The following is a 17,887-nucleotide window of genomic DNA, read 5'->3' as shown; positions in this document are numbered from 1 at the left end:
GCGAGCTAACTGCGGTGAGTGACATATACTTTGCTTTCTCAAAAATAGTCAATGTTATAGATTTAACAAGCTAAAACATTTGTATGTTGTTTGATCTAAAGAAGTTACTAATATAGCGAGTATAACTCACTTAAAAGAAAGAAGTGCTGCTTTGTTTACGGTTGAAGCTGCGAGCGGCCATTCTGATTTGACGTAAATTCGCTGAACGTTGAGGACACCTTCCTGATGTTCTGAGTAGAAATTCTAATTTTTCTTTGTTTTTTTCCCCCCTAATCGGAGTCAGGGCTACGAGCTAAACTAGTTAATTTTATTAATATACTACACCACTTAAGCTCTAACATGCTTAGAGTCAGAAAGAAAAATGCACTACTAGAGTGTTTTCGGGTCAATTGCACTGACCATGCCAACATCTTTTTGCATACTGGAGCTATTAGTTGGAAACACTGCCAGTAGAGTAAGAAGAAGAAGAAGAAGAAGAAGAAGAAGAAGCCCTGTTGTATAATAAGTACCTTTAAATAACCGTTCAGGCCAGGCAGAGTCTAGCTGCACACTGAGCCTTGGTGATAACTGTAGACAGCTGAGTTGAGCCTCACTCTGTTGTTATGCCCTGTAAATTAGCATGTGGAGGTGGAGAACACCATATACGGTTTAGGACGGAAACTCTAAAAATAGGCTGTCAGACAGCAGATTCAGGCAACGTCTCCGAGGCCGAGGATTTAGTGCACTAAACATCAGACGGTAGGAAACTTAACAAACAAGTTTTTTTTTTTGCCCTGCGCTTTTTAATCCACTCAGTGCATTTTAGTTGGTAGGCTATTTTAGTTTATTTTGGGGCTGTGTTTGAAATAGCATTAAAACAAAGATCATTAGAGGTTCAGTCTAAGCTGGCTGGGGTCTCATTTAGCAGAATACTTCAAGGTGATACATTGACTGGAGTAACAGCAGTGTGGGTGTGTGTGTGTGTGTGTGTGTGTGTGAAATGGAACAAAGAGACAGTGAATATCTGCTGTGCTTTGAAGGGGAAAGAAGACACACTTTATTCAGCACAGATCGTCCGCATGGGATTCTGACAATGCTTGCTCTTGTCATTTGAATTGTTTATAGTCATATTCTATTCTATTCCTCTTTTTCTTTTATATGAGCTAATAATCAGTTTTTATATTACTTTGAAAGTTGTAAAAAAAAATCACAGTGTACTCATAATCCTTAATAAAACTCTCGAACCGTATGACTCAATACTAGTTTTTCTGTATCCCTCTTCATATTTAAAAGGAAATGAAAATAATATGATTAAACTACAAATTTTTAGCTTGTGTCATTAGATTTCAAATCCTCCCCTATCTGACGCTTACATTAATTTTTAACATTTTACTCAAAGGTAGTGTTCAGAGGGCTACATGACTTCTACTTAACCCTAAATAAACATTTATAAACGCTTATCTCACCCAGTGAAAAACAAATGCACATAATTCTATTCAGAATATACTGAAATGGTGTAAAGACATTAACAGATGTATGTAATATTTTATAGTATTTTAATACATTTTTTTTTATTAAGACATTACTGTAGAACATAGTTAGTTGTCTATGTAGTTATCTATTTTAGTATGGTTCTAATATAAAGTGGCTAAAGTACATATTTAAACTAGTAATGAAATCATAACACTTCGAAAATACTGTATATATCTGTATATATGTGCATCATGGATTCAAACACATATACGTTTTGTTTTTGCACCAACGTATTCCTAATGTAACACAAAGGACAAATAGACTTTCTTTTTGGCAAACATCCTTTGCAAATATCCTTTATTTGGACTGTCCAATATACATGTTGTCTATATTTAGTACACGTTCAATGAAAGTGCATATAAAGTACATATTTAAAATAGTAATGAAATCATAAATCATAATACTTCTAAAATGCTGTATATATTTGTGTATATAGTTTAAATGTATTATTCACTAGTGAGACTGCAAGTACTCTAAAGTGTGCTGTAGAATAATGAGCTTTGATTGTTCAGTGAACTCTTTTTTCCATTAAACTGAGTTCTTCAGGTTTCTTGTCATGTCAAGTGACATAAGGCTGTTATGACACTTTCTGGGCTGACAGGTTAACATCATGGCACTTGACTTTGTCACATAGTGTACTGTACGTCTGGTGTATCACAGTCATGTGTTTGACATCATTGTGTCACATCATCATCATCATCATCATCATTATTCTCATCATCTGCCTCCATGATACACCAGAAATATATCAGTCAGTTGTCAGGATGGTGTGTCCTAAGTCAACAAAAATGTCATGACACAACAAAATCGATGTTGCTTCTTTGGCAGTATGTCAATATGACATGAAAAACGATCAAAGGAGGTACGACAGCTGGCGCTTATGCGCCTTTATAAATGTTTCCATGAAGTGAGGTTGAAAAGACTGAGAGCACTAGTGAAAATGTGTCTATATTACATTCTTTTCTAATTTAATAAACTCTGTTTCATTATAAATTACAACCTCAATCCCAGTTCTCTTCATGACAATGCCTTGTGCTTTTCTTTGGTCCTGTCTCCACCTCCTGTTCCGTCATTTCTTGATTATTTTCCCCTTCCATACCCCACTGAAACGTTGCTCAGTCTTACACCACAGCGTGGCTGAATTCTCGAATCTGATTGGTCAGAAGGTGTGCATTATTTTAGTATAACAGCACGGCTCAGACAGTGGTTCCAGCTGTAGCATGAACGTTACGTTTATTTTAAATGCACTCGTTCTGCTACGTTATTGTTTCTACAGGGCGTCCCAAGAGTCTCCATACATAGGGGAAATTAACAGTTTTTAGCAAAAAGTAACTTTATTTACAAAACCTCCTCTACATGATTGCTATTTCTTTGTAAATACACACGGAGTCTTCTCTCCCACTCATCATGAGCTCGTGTTAACACATCAGGTGTTATGCGTGTAATTGCATGTAAATTGCAACCTTGCGACAGCTTCCCAATCCAGCAATGAGAATAATTTCAATACATTCTTCTTTTGTCAAAGGCATTTTTAAAGGCTATCTGAAAAAAGTAATTTAAACTAAGTATGAAAAATTTTGGAAGACATTTTGCTAAAATATGTTAATTTTCCCTGTGTATGGAGACTTTTCGGACACCCTGTATATTAACAAAAGTACACAGGGACTTCCCTGAATGTGAATGCTTCATATATAGTAATCTAATAAACAGAAAAAGATACTCGTTTTTTAATAGAGAAAAACATATAATCTTTGATGTCATGACATTTTTGTTAGGAGACATTTATTTAACATTTATAGAAGGAATGTTGGGTGTTTGTGCATTGAAACAGTCACAGTGCTTTGTAAAGTTTACCAGCACAGAAAAGTCTTCTTGACAATGGTGTTATGCTTTCTGTTTCCTGGTAAAAGGACAAGCTGTGTTTTTAAAGAGAGAGAGAGAGACAGAGAGAGAGAGAGACAGAGAGATGCTACTGCTGAGTTAACAACTGTCTATCGCTGCTATAACTTTGATAACTTTGATAAATCATAACTTTAAACCTTTAAAATGTATGACATATAAATTAAACATTGTAATCGTTGGTATAATGCTGTGGTATATATGGAATAACACACTCCAGATTGTGCTGTTGGGAGTAAAGCTTTGCGTCGTACCACATCATAGCACCCTGGCGTGGATTATTTTTGTATTACAGCGTGGAATCCTTTACTTATCATGCTTTGAGTATTGTTAAATCTAAGCCGTGTTTCCTGATCCCATGCTCCTTGTTGATTCTAGTTTTACTTCCTGGTTTAGGCCCGAGTCTGTGTTATTGTTTGTGGAGTATCCGTTTTTGACATTGACTACATGTACAGCGTGTCACAAAAGTCTCCATACATAGGTGACTATGTACGCTAGCACCATGTCGGTTGTGCTTTCATCAGTGGATGTTCGTGGACGTCCACTTCTCGGTTGGTCTGCAACACTTCCAGTCTTTTTGAATTTGTTAATAAGTTTGGCGACAGTGTCGTGTGTGATGTGCTCGCCATGTTTCCTGTTAAAGTCCATCGCAACCTTGCGACAGCTTCCCGATCCAGCCATGATTGTGCCTGCCTTTTGTCAAAGGCATTCTTAAAGGCTACCTGAAAAAATATATACAATATAAACTAAGTATGAAAAATTTTGGAAGACATTTTGCTACAACCTAGCATCGAACACGCATTGACGATGAGTTTTGCATTGCCTATCGTAAACGGCACGCTGAGTTATACATACATCACACCAGTTTTGCTGGAGTTAACATGATCAATATCACACATTTGCTTTAATTTAAATAGTGCAGAATCTTCAGTACCAAAGATATTGAACATTTCATTTCTTTTTTAAATCCAAAACTTTCTGTTTACTTCCATTTTTTTTCCAGTTTTTAAACAAAATTCCCAGACTTTTGGATCTCACTGTAGATGCCATGTAGCCCTTGATACATTACCCTTTTGTAAAGTGTTAGCCTTTAATTTAATGACTGTCAATGACTTTTAGTTATGGAACTAGCCTATAGCAATGCCATTAAACAGTGAACCTGTGAGTAGGAACTTGTATTTAGCCGTCTAACCCCCCCACGCTAGCCGTGTTTAGCATTCCATCTACGCTGTCACTGCCTGTGGTGCAAAAAGCAAAAGGAGCCAGCTGTCGTTTTGTAAGCTCATGAATTCATGTATGTTACAAATACGACCTTCCTGTCCGATGTTTACAGCAGTGCTGAGAGCAGACCTCCCTGGGTGACTGAGTGTAAATGGGCAGAGTAATCCTCTGGTTCTCAGGATTTGTTCAGATCAGACAGACAGTTATAAAATCCATGACTTCTCCCTCTTGTCTGGCTCCAGTCCAGTGGGATAAATCATGACTTGAATCTCTCTCTCTCTCTCTCTCTCTCTCTCTCTCCCTCACTTTCTCCCTCTCTTTATTTCTCTCTTGATGAGATTCCAAGAAAGGCAAGTGTGTGACGAGTCAAGTTTTCAGCCATCAAAAGCACCGTCCTACCCACTTCATTTAGTGAAATGTAGTCTTAAATGAAATGCATGAGCTGCAAAGGTGTGAGAGCAGGGATGAAAAAAAGTGCTGAAAAATTCCACTCTAGTGCAAGTTGAGATAAAGTGTCAAAAACTTTACTGGAAGTATCCAGCCAAAAATGTACTCAAGTCACAGTAAAAAGAAAACAAAAAACTACTTAGTACTTAAAAACTTAGTGACTATGCCATTTTGTCTGAAAAACATCATTCAGTCTCTGTAAGTTTGCTGCTCATATACACACTAGCGCTATGTAGCTTGCTAACAAACTAATCAGAAGTCAAATATCATGTAAATAACCGATATTTACCATTAGCTAGATTTTCACTTCCTGCCTAGAAAATTTATGTTAGCTATTAGAATCAATGCTAGACTACCAAGGCTAAATTAAATATAACCAGTTAGCAAACGTACCTCAACATGCTTTTAGATGGAGTTCATGCCTTCTAGAGGTAAAGGAGACGCCTCATTTTATACGAATCTTTGTTTACTCCAGCGTACTGAAACCTTTTACTGAAGTAGGGCCAGGGACGCTCATCCTCAACTTCCACACTGCAGTGCGGTGGATTGTCCACAGTCTTCAGAAGCACATGGATAGCTACTACATTGTGGAGCATGAGAAGGTCAGAGCACATGACAAATTTGGTGCGATTCTTGATCTACGTTGATGAATTTGATTGGATGTTAAACTGAGCCCAGTCATTGGCTGGATGAGAGAAGAAGAGACCGTCAGAGATGTATGGAGTAAAAAGTACGTTTTTTTTTCTTGGAAATGTCAGGAAGTAAGATTAATCAATTTCAATAAGACTGGAGAACAACATAAATACACCAAAATAGTACATAAGTATAGCAACAAAGTTACTGTTTGCCACCTCTGATAGAGACAGCGTGTGTGTGTGTGTATGTATGTGTGTGTGTGTGTGTGTATGTGTGTGTTCTTGTATATCAATGTCTGGTTGAAGGGATGTCAACCATGAAAGTGCAAATATAGAACACACCATTAGAGAGTGTTGGCCTGCAGTGCTGTGAATAGAAGCAGGCCACTGAGGAAATCCAGACACGCCGTCCGCTTCTTTAAACAAGTCGGCAATGCTGAGCTCATGAGTGTGTGTGCGTACGTGTTTGTGTGTGTGTGTGTGTGTGTGTGTGTGTGTGTTTGACCGTATTTGCACGCACAGTTGTTTGCCAAGTTTCAGCCGAGGTCATTTTCCTATTCCTTATTACTTTTCCACAGCACGAGGGAGCTGATGCTGTCTTGTGCTTAGCTCAGATGTTTGAGCAAATTCGCTTCCCTGTATACTTGAGCCAACTCAGATTCATTTCGGAGTAAAAAAAAAAGAAAACAAGCAGCTCCCCGTTGAATCCTACAGGCTTGAAAATAAAATCTCTAAAGCACTGAGCTTGGATCTCAGCAGTACTTGCATGAACAGATATCTCAGATATCTGAACTCCTTTAAAAGAGATTGTACTAGGAGATTCGTTTCTAAATCTATCCTTGTTATTTACAAACTTCTTTACGAAAAAATATACTGTGTATATCATTTCTGCGATGATCTGTATGTTTGACTTTTACTAATTTCAAAAGAAAAATGTCTGCTTTCTACATCACTACATATCTCTGTAACCTTTTATAAAGTGATAAATTGATGGGTTAGCATCAGCTAATCTGTCTTTTAATTCCTAACAAATCTAAACTTTAACATATGTAACAGCAGGAAGGAGACCTAATATCTATCAACGCGATCTATCTAGAAAGGTTGTGGAGTCTTGTTAGCATGTTAAATTATTCACATGTAGATCGTTATTTACACACCAGCTGTTTGTCCTTTTTCGGTAATAATAATCGATTTAGGATTGTTGCATCAATTCATTTCATTCTACGTACTTCAATGTTTACCAGAGGATTTATTTAAGTGCGTAATTGCACTTCTTTGGGTAATTTTCCCACCTCTGATGCTTGTGTTAGTAGCTAAATATGTGTTTATTAAGCATTAGGAAGCATTACATTAACTTGATTTCAATGCACCCACGCTGTCTCTTCTTTTCTCATGTATATGGGCTGGTGGTTGTGTTGTATCAGAGCGAGTCAGGAGCTCTGGACCTTTTTTCAGTGAAATTGTTACGAAAGCCCTCTGGCGAATGCAGAGTGAAAGGATGGGGGGATGATGGGATATGTCAATTTCCACCAGCTGAAACAGCTCCGAGAGGAAAAGACAAAGTGCCTTGGACATGCCTTTGATGTTCCCTTCCTGAATAATGTCGGGTGTGCTAGCTTCACTAAATTAAAGCTCCGTAATCCTGAGGCTTTGACTCTGTTGCGAGGCTTTGACTCTGTTGCCTGCAAAATCACAACAATACATATGCAACATGTACTGATTTAATGCAGAAATATATGTGCCTGAAAATATACTGCAAACTATTTCACCACTGGCAGAAAAGACAGCAAATATCGGTGTACATGACTTCAGTTATAATACGCTGACTTGGCCAGTGATGCATTGACTTAATAAAATATTATAATCCACCATAAACACACACAACAGGTCTGCTGGCACTGGTCCAGTAAATGAATCATGACGTGCATAGCTTGCAGCGAGAGAAACAACTATAAATTTGTCATTCGGTGGCATATGGAGTGCGGTGATACATTCACATATACAGCATATTCATATATTCTCATAGATACAGATCGAAGATTGGTTGGGAAGTCTCAAATTTATACTTCATGAAAATTGATACTTTTGGTTTGTGGTTTGTTTCCAATTTGGTTTGGTTTGTTTTCTCACTGCACACATTTAAACAAACCAAAAAGCAAAAAAAAAATTGGCTGAGGAACGTGTACGGCTGAAAACGTCCTTGAAAATCTCTTTCATTCGTTGGTCAGAAAGTGATGGAAAAAGAGTAAACGAAACTTTTACAGAGTGCTCAGAAATCATGTAAAAAGTGCTCAATAAATCACTGGAATAACTAGCTTAAAACATTTTTTGTGTCATATCCATTTATTCTTTTTCACTCCAAATGTCCAGACTGTCAATTTCCGGAGCACTTCAGCTCTGTCGTCTGGCTCAGTTTATCAGCTCAAAAAAAGTTGCATGGCATGTTCACATGGTTCACTTCCAGCAGTTTGGTCTTTTCAGGATCGAATCGCTTTCTCAGTGCAATCAAACTAGAGTTCGATTGGAACCGGACCGAAAACTCCTTGCTCAGATAGTCTTGGACTGGTTATTTTGGTTTGCACCCAAATGTTATTGTGGTGTTCTCACCTTTCTAAATGAGCCGCACCAAAGAGAAAAACACACCAAGGTTCCATTCGAACAGATGTGAAAGCACCCACATACCCCAGGGAGGGTTGGTTCAGCCTCTGGTGGACACTTCTTGTGGAAATGGCTGCAAAATGAAAGCCATGATGACCAAGTTGAATCTGAATGATAACAAATCAATCAGCTAAGCAAAATAACAGCAGGAAGTTTCAGTCCAACACACACATGCTCATATGTACATGTACGTATCCCATGAGGTCCAGGTCTGAATTGTTTATCATTCCTCTATAATTAGAGCTCTGGCTGCTATCTGTGGTTCTCTTGTGCCTTCTTGCCAGTGTATTTCCCACACTGTGCTCACATGTGACTCCAACCCGGCAGAGACACTTGCCAATTAGGCTTTTTGGGCAACGTGCTTTGCTCATATGACAGTTAATATTTGTAAGTGTGCTCAGTGGCGACAACAAATCATGCACCATTCAATGACTTCAAACTGGGTGCCAAATTGTAGCACAGCAAGCACATGAATAATACCTGAGAGTGACACGTGGGCTCTCACATTTCACCATTTGAGATAATGTACTAGACCATGTTGGAAGCTTATTGTCTTTATTTTTGTTGTTGTTGTTGTGATGTAGCTGACAGCTCATTGATCTACTGTACCTTCCAGCTCATCCAAAGCCCCCGCTTTCATTTTCTATCCCAAGTGTAGTCGTTATACTCATTATTTCATCAGTGCTGAGGCTGACCATTCTGACCCTGACCCGCTAGGCTGGGGTAACAGTACAGAACATTGCCTTCTCCTCTCCTTCTCTATTACACCTTGTTTGGCCTGTATGACCTCTGTAGCACTAATAAACCCTTTCCAAAATACTGCTGAGAGAAATGAGGGAAAAAACATGTTTTTCTATTCCTGTTTTCTCTTCTCATCTCAAGTGGCTAGTTTTACTTAAACATGTACAGTATTGGAGAAATCCAGTAACACTTTACTTAGGGACATAAGGATGTATAAGCTTTTCACGACAACTGACATAATGTCATCAGGTGCCATAAAGACAAATTTCATGTTTTATGCCAAAATGTAAAGTGATATTACTAATTTTCCAGACTAATGTATGGCAGAATGTTATGATAATTGACTCATGGTGCATCCTGATGGTGATGATGATTGATGAAGAAATTGTAAAATTATTTTCAAACTTGTTAACCCACTTAACCTGTTGAAAATAGGTTGTAAATAATGTAAATGTTATTACAAATGTAAATGTTATTACAAATGTAAATGTTATTACAAATGTAAATGTAAATGTTATTACAGTGTCACTGCAGCATCATAAGTGTTCATAAAAAAAATCAAAATTTTTTTTATAAACCTTGATTTTCCATTCACTGACTAATAGGTTGCAGTTCAGCAGCACAATCTGCAATCGATCACAGAGGCTCCGATATTGTTTAAGCATGTTTGATTTTCTTGGCGATGAATCATATATTGTGAACCGCTTTACGACCAGCAGCAAGAACAGCGCTGAGAAACAGCCAACGAGCGTCTGAGAGGAAATCAAATTCATCCCCTGTCACGCGCAGCAGATCCCTGAATCCAGTTTATCATCCATCTATTAGTGCGGGAGAGTGAGGGCAAGATATAAGCACAATAATAGTAATGCTTTTATAAGAAATTACTTGTCATGTCAGACCCAAATGTCCGTTAGGAACAGAAAAAATAAAAACAAATACAACATGATTCCTGGTGGCCCACAGCACTGCTCTACCTCCAGTTCTCTTTGCAGAACAGACAATTCTCACCACCCTTGTCTAACCAATCAATCCTTCTTCCACAATTTTCTCATATTTCACAAAGTTACATACTAGAGAGCTCTCACATTTATGTTTGTGAGAAAGCAGGACTTGAGGATCAGGCACACTTCATCTGGGATTTCTCCAAGTGAAAGATGGCGTAGTGTGTGAGCTCATCTGCTATCGCTTGTGTAGTTCGCACACCACTACATCCACCAAAGAACAGATCGTTAGTGACCAAAGTTGAGTATTCAGTGGTTCAGCGATTCTGAGAGTCATGTACTGTGCACTCACAACATTCTAACCTTAGGATGGAAAATGTCATAACAGAATCGTATAACAATAAAAATCTGTCCGTTGTCTCAGACGATGTGTCAGCTTGATGACGGTTTATATAAGCATCATGTGCTCCGATAACCACTTCCATTAAGTAAAGGGCTACCAGAAATTCTAAAGTGTTAGCACTAAGTGCTGTGTTATTCGTTATCGAATAATTTCCTGTTCCTGAGTCAGAGTCTGCAAACATAATATTGTGACAAGCTTGATAAAAATCTTTAAATGCCTTAACTTGGAATTTATTAGCCTGTTACTGTATGTGACTTCCCTTATATTATAGCACTAATAGCAGTTCAAGTCAAGTGGTGCCACTTCACTATTATTTTAATTCTTATCCAGTAGCTGAAATGAACACTAGCAGGAGAACAGTCTAAAAGTATATTCTATATCTGTCTTCTAGGATCAAGAATGTATTACATCCCAAATTAAACTCGCTGTTTATCTGCTCCTGAGAACCTTAATCAAAGCGGACAAGTTACATCACTCCACTCATGCATGATAAGGAATCGTCTTCGCTCCGAAAGCAGGTTGAGTCATCCATACTGAAGTGATGGAGCAGTGATTTGGCTGATGTTTAATACTGATCCACTCTCTTTCTTTTTTCCTCTTCCCAAAAGATGTGACGAGGCTGATGTGATTTATTCTTTTGTACTTTAGCGATGCGCCCTGTGGGGTAGAAGCCAAGAATTACTGGCAAAAATTTTTTTTAATCAAGTCAGATGGGTGAGGGTGAAGTGAGGGTGGCTCGTTTATTATTCGGTTAATCCATTACATACGTGCGAGGCTGTATAGGGGAGCACCTTTGAAATTTGTTGTCTGAAAAAAACGGTCATTTTTAATCTAACAGGCTTCTGAAAGTCATTAAAGAAAAATAGTAAAAACCAAACAGTTAATTATTGTAAATAGGATTGCAGTTTCCAGTGTTTTTAAGGATGTAAATATGGTAATTGACAGGAGATCAGACACAAAGGGAATGTTGCAGAATGAGGGATGATCTGTTGGGAACCTCCAACACTAATATCCTGTTTCTGTCTATTGCTTCGGGTCATTCACAGTGACACCTTCACATCTGCCTCCATTCAGCTGGAGAGAGCCACATGACCTCCATCAGTGGGGCATTGCTCAATCAAACTTCAGTTCACATGTGTGTGTGTGTGTGTGTGTGTGTGTGTGAGTGTGTGTAATTGTTTGCATTCTGCTGAATTCTTTGAGGTGGAACAAAATCTGTCGGTGATGGAGAAATTTACGAAGCGAACGATGCATCTAGGGATGTAACTGATCACTGATACATTATTCAGAATGAACAGATAACATGTTCTAAACAAATACAAATACAGATACAAATAGGAGATTTTTTCCCCTAGAAAGCTTGATAGAAAGCTAGGTGAGACGAGGTATGTGCATCAGGACTGGGCATCCAGAAGTTGAAACCCAAAAAGTCACAATAACACAGCGTTATTAGCTTAAAAGGTGCGAATATGACAAGGTTGCCAGTTTTCAGAAAAAAAATCCCACCGTAACTACTAAGTCAAAAACCACACACTGGACAAAAGAGATGCTTTTTTTACCCCCATCTTTTTCTCAGCCTCTGCATGGGAAACAAGTTAACAGTGGTGCGGATGCATTTCTGATTTATTTCTAGAGCCGCCGCTCTATAAAGCCCATTCTGTCCACATGCTGTGTACAGGGCAACATATTGCTGGGTGGGAGGGGACACTAGCCAATCGTGGGTGTCTGTGAGCTCATGTATGTGAAAGAGGGCAGATAGCACTTTCCTCCAAGTGTGTTACACTGCCCTGTGATGCAGCATGAGCAACAGTTTGAAATATATTATTGTTTTGAAACATAGTTAGCTAGCTTACTCAGTCACATTAGACAGAAGTTAGAAAGCTTGCCAGGAAGCTCCACAAGGCATCCACAAGACATTCCAGTTAATAATAATTTAACTATAACTTAAAGACCCACGCTGCCGTCTGTCAGTTTATGTCACTTGACCTGCCATTGCACTGCACATCCTACAACCTACAATCCTATATTTGTGCTTTGATTTACTGGAGAGTTTATTGTGTTTAAAATAATTTAGGCTTTTGACTGTATGCATGTAGTCATTTTGTATTCATCATTGTATTCATTTATTACAGTTTATTTGGAAATCATGCAGCAGGAACATGGGTAGGAAACATAAAAACAGGATATTCCAAATACATGAACAAATAACACGAACAGGATCAAAACCGGGAAACATGTTAGTAAAGAACAAGGGTTGTGCTTAACAGACAGAGACCACACTAACACTTTACTATAGGAAAGAAATAACTATATTTATTAAAATGAGACACAGAACAGGTGAACACAGTAGGATAATCAACCAATGACGTGATGGAGCAGAGACAGGACCAAAAGCAAAAAAAAAAATAAAAAAATGCAAGTCATAATGTAAACAAAAGCTATGCGTTCAACAATAAAATATGTTCAGTACCATTGTTTTTGCAGTATATTATCTAGATTTTGTAGACAATACAAGTTTAAACAGTATTAACAGAGGTTTGTGTTTTGTTTACATTTCAGTTTAAATTGGAAATGTACACTATATGTGGACACCTGACCATCACACTCATATGTGCTCATCTCATCCAGATTTATTTCCCCTTTGCTCCACTATTCTGGGAATTCTTTCCATTAGATTTTGGAGTGTGGCTGTTGGGTTTGTCTATTCAGCCAGAAGAGCAATAGTGAGGTCAGGCACTGATGGTGGGATGTCGAGGAGGTCTGGGGTGCAGTCAGGGATCCAGTTCATCCCAAAGGTGTTCAGTGGGGTTGAGGTCAGGGCTCTGTGCAGGACACTCGAGTTCTTCCACTCCAGCCTTCACACACCATGTCTTCATGGAGCTCGCTTTGTGCACAGGGGCATTGTCATGCTGGAACAGGTTTGAGCCTCTTAGTTTCAGTGAAGGGAAATTGTAATGCTACAGCATACAAACACATTCTATACAAAGAATGTCATAGTCTGGCACTGCACCTCTAGATGTAACATCCATGTTATTTGCATATGATATTATTCTCTTGGGATCATCCAAAGTGGACCTCCGAGATGCGCTTAACTGTTTCACTGCTGAGTCTGTATTGGCTGGGATGAAAAGCACCTCCAAGTCCAAGGCCATGGTTCTCTATAGGAAAAGACTGGGATGCTCCCTTCAGCTTAGTGCCCCAGTGGTGCAGGAGTTTAAGTATCTTGGGATCTGATGGAAAAAGAGAGTGACAAATGGAGGAGTTTAGTGGCAGGAGTGTCACAGTCACTGTAATGGTCTACAATGGTGAAGCAGGAACTCAGTTTGTGAATGAAGTTCTCTGTTTTCTGGTCACTCTACGAGCTGTGGGTAGTGATCGAAGAAAGGTCAAGGATACAGGCAGTGGAAATGAAGATCCTCTGCAGGTTTCATGGACTTAGTCTCTCCATGACATCGGCAATCCAGGATGAGCCTCAGAGACCTCCAAATTGTTCAGGCATCTTACAAGGATACCTCATTGTTGGATCCCGGTAGAGATGTATCAGGAACGTCTCACTGGATACTGACTCCTGGGCAGACCCAGGATCCACTCTAAAGATTATATCTCACAGTCAGCTTGGGAAAACCCTTGGATCCCCAAGAAGGTGCTGAAATCTGTGGAATGGGATAGAGAAAGCCGGACTGACCTTCTTAACCTGTTGCCCCTACACGTCGCACTAGGAAAATAAATAAAAAAACACTAAGAAACATTGTCTTTAATTATTTAAGATGATAAAATATTTATTATAGAATTTGATTAATACTCTCATCATATAACATGGTGTGGTTTGTTATGTTCAGCTTGAATATTTGTTGCCATGGTTTAGATGGTTATGCTGTCGCTGTTGGTTTTTGATCCATTTTTAGTAATTTTAACTTAGGACACTTAGTCCATCTATGTATCTCTGCACTTACCCCAAGCAAGACTGTAGTAAAGAACAGATTTCCCTGATAGACATGCTTTTATGAAATGTGAGTCGAGAGGTGTTTGTTCAGTGTTTGATTTAAGAATTAGGGCATATAAATCCAAAGTGTCCGTGGTCTCACTTCTATCTATTTAGTCAAGTGTCTCTCAATGAACTGCTTCTTTTATCCCACGGCAGTGCCTCTTAACCTTGTCTTTGCACCTCTCTCTCTCCTTCTCTCTCTCTCTCTTTCTCTCTTCCTTTTGGATTTTTTCCCTCCTCAAATCATGATCTCCTCTGCTGCAAAGAAAACTCCACCTACTCAGTGCTGCTAATGTAGTCACTGACAGTGCAAGCTCTCTCGCTCTCTTCTCTCCTCTCTTGCTCTCTTCTCTCCCTGACTCTCACTCTGCATTCATTTGCTCACCCTCTCCCTCCCTCCCTCCCTCCCTCCCTCCCTCGCTCTCTCGTTCTTCTCTCTAGCTCCCTCGTGCACTGTTCGCTCCAGCCCAGGATAAATAAAGGCAGCTAGGAGGATGTGGGGGGGAAAGAGAGATGTAGGCGCTTGCGGACGGAGCACGATGTTGAGGCGACTCTCGCTTGCCGAGTCTCGGCTCTGAGGATTACAGACACTCTTGCATCTGTTCCCTGTCACTCCACCATTCCATCACCCACTGGAGGATGCCCAGTTCTGGTTACTCTTCTCCTTCTGACAGGACTACTGCACTTTATTCGCTGTTTGGTGCCCGAGACCGACTCATAGAAGAGATCATAGGCTGCTCACATTGCTGAGACTCATGGAGCCCGATTCCCGACTTTGGTAGACGTTTCCACTTCTTCGTCCCCCTCTTTCACTGGCTTGGCATTCTTTTTTTTTTGCCAGCCAAAGACATAAGGAGGCACTGGCAGTTCTCCAACTCCATGTATTTCTGACTCATTTGAGGCTGCGATAGTCGGCATCTGACAAAGAGGTAGGAGTTTAAACATCACCATTGCCATTTCACCCGAGTCAAATGTTTCTCTGTGACAAAACAAGTGCCTCGATATTTTTTGTTTCTTCAAATATCTTTTAATACTGTAGGTCTGCTTAGTGTAATACACACTCCAAAACAAGTTACAAGAACTGTAAGCATAGTATCTCTATGCAAACATTTCACTTTGTGAGAAAGATGGAAGTGATTAAAATCTTTGCTTCTCAGCACCATCTGTTGTATCAGTGTGCCGACCCACATGGAGACTCCCAGAGATGAAAGCCTCAGGGCTTTCGAACATTACACGGGATCTTTGGGCTCAGGTGTTGTCTGACAGGGCAGCAATTCCGGCATAAGGGAAGAATGCGAGTTTATCTAAGGCCATGCTTTGCTAGTTTTGGCAAGAATAGCTCTCTCTGTATAACATAGAAACGTTAAAAATAACATAAGCTGAACAATTCTAAATCAATTTAATCAATCTTCTGAAATTCTCACTTCTTTTCTTAGATCTGATGTCTGGGATTTTCAGGAAGGTTGTCTGAATACCCCTAGTTATGCTGACCTGAAGATTAGATGTGCTTTAGTGGACACATTTATTTTTATATGTGTTTACTTACACACACACACACACACACACACACATTGCTTCACAAAGTGCACAGCACATCTTTCTACTCTTTCACTTAAAGGTCATGACAGAAAAGCATTTTTAAACTGTATTTAAGACTGATTTGCCTGTGGACATGGAATTGGTGGTTGGGGGGAAGATCAACTGGAGAATTTAATAAGACGTGTCAGGGGGAATCTGGCAGCCTGTCTTGATGAAGGACTGAGAAATTCCTCTATAGAATGAAATCAACTGAGGAGGAAATTAGACTGTTTTCTTACTTCTCGACTAACAAACCTTATCATGCTAAGTAGGAGGGTTGAAATGTTTAGGTAAATGTTGCAAGAAGAAGAATGTGCACAAATACGCCGACATGCCTCTGTGACATGCTGATACACTAAGTGTCAGTGCTAATAACATGTTTACTCTCCCATTAGTGTTCAATTTCTGAACTGCTACGATACACAATCATAGAACTGTCACAAGACAGTTTGCCTGACGATCAAGCAGATTTAGCTAGCAGAATATGTCTGGTCTGGTTTCTTAAACATCTTTCTGTTATATATTATGGCGAATTTTTTTTTTCATGATCGTGTATAAATTCTTGCTGTCAGGCATATCATCTTATAATGATCTCCATCACCTAAAGGGAAGGAAACTGGATTTTTTTCCCCCAGTCTAATTAGAATTCCCTGGTTTAATTGGTGGCTTCTGAAGAGAGTTGAAGATGACGTAAGAGGTTAAGACCTGGGTTTTAAAATGAATAAACGAAACCAGATAACTTGTCAACATTTTTTTGTTGTTGAGGAAAAACCAAGACAGGATATCAAACGAGTAACTGCTGAGTAGAAACCCAACAACAGGAGACAACTTCTGGTATTTTTGGATTCATATGTAATGTTATGATACTGTATGTTGCTCATTTACGCTTGTAGGATTTTCTTAAGTTTGTTATTTTTACGCTAATATAAATAAAGCAAAATGCTACTGTATGGAAACTATATACCACTATCTGTATCTGTTTAGTGCTCAAAATATTTGTACTGTATCAGTATTCGGCTTTAAACTACAAGTGAGCATGGTCTAGACTGGAGATTATTATGTGAACCCTCACACTATACCCCTAGATACATAGAGTCAGTTTTACAAGAACAAATATTAACTTGCCGAACAGAACTTTATTCAACTCCTGAACTTCTACAGTTCCTCGACCTCAGCTACATCACTCGAGTTCATAATCAACCTCAACCGGATGCTCTGTGGAACTTTCAGGAAAGCTTTCTTTCCAATGTGGCTGAGGAACTATTTTTCAGAACAATGTCTTTACCAAATTAATAGAACTATTGTTTAGGGTAATCGTTGCTTGGTACGGTTTTCCATTTAAATTAAAATCTTTACAAAACTCATGAATCAAGTAAGGCCTTTTCATCTTCATGGTTACCCTCCTGAAATAATTCATCAACTAAAAATCTCAATCAGAATAAGATGTGTTTGAAGATTTTTTCCCATTAAATAAGATATTCAAGATCTAAAACAAAAACAAGTCATACTATCTTGACTATTAGATATTTTCCCTGCAAAAAAAGCCAAGACAGAAACTATTAGGGTTAAACAGTGTATTATATCATGAGGCCTCATTGATGTAATAAGAAAGACGTGTGGCAAACTAATACATACACAAGTAAAGAAAGATCGGCAGGTACATTTCTGATTTCTAATTTTGTAAAGTCTGTAATTTTGTTTGTCTGTAATACTCTACTGGGCTCATGTCGTGTTTCCTCTGAATAAAAACACAGTAAACAAAAGCGAGGTAACACTTTTGTTCAAACCAAGAAACACCAAACGGTTCTGTCATCTGTTCTTTTTGTGTAATTTATACTTCGATTGGACAATGTGTGTTCAGTCTCTC

At 38.9% G+C, this 17,887-nt stretch overlaps 1 protein-coding gene across 2 annotated transcripts in view; it reads left to right on the top strand.

Moving 5' to 3' along the window:
* Positions 1 to 586: 586 nt before the first annotated feature.
* Positions 587 to 17,887, top strand: part of sgcd (sarcoglycan, delta (dystrophin-associated glycoprotein)) — a 177,461-nt gene continuing 160,160 nt past the window's right edge. Inside the window, exon 1 of one of the 2 annotated variants that reach the window (XM_026938741.3) lies at positions 587 to 738. The gene's annotated coding sequence lies outside the window, so the exon portion shown is untranslated. Of the gene's footprint in view, positions 739 to 14,945; positions 15,372 to 17,887 lie in introns of those variants that run through there. The other variant, XM_026938742.3, reaches the window with a different exon arrangement.

This window comes from Pangasianodon hypophthalmus, chromosome 15 (genome assembly GCF_027358585.1).
Source record: "Pangasianodon hypophthalmus isolate fPanHyp1 chromosome 15, fPanHyp1.pri, whole genome shotgun sequence".
In the NCBI taxonomy this organism is placed as follows: domain Eukaryota; kingdom Metazoa; phylum Chordata; class Actinopteri; order Siluriformes; family Pangasiidae; genus Pangasianodon; species Pangasianodon hypophthalmus.
This window is presented reverse-complemented; position numbering and strand designations above follow the sequence as displayed.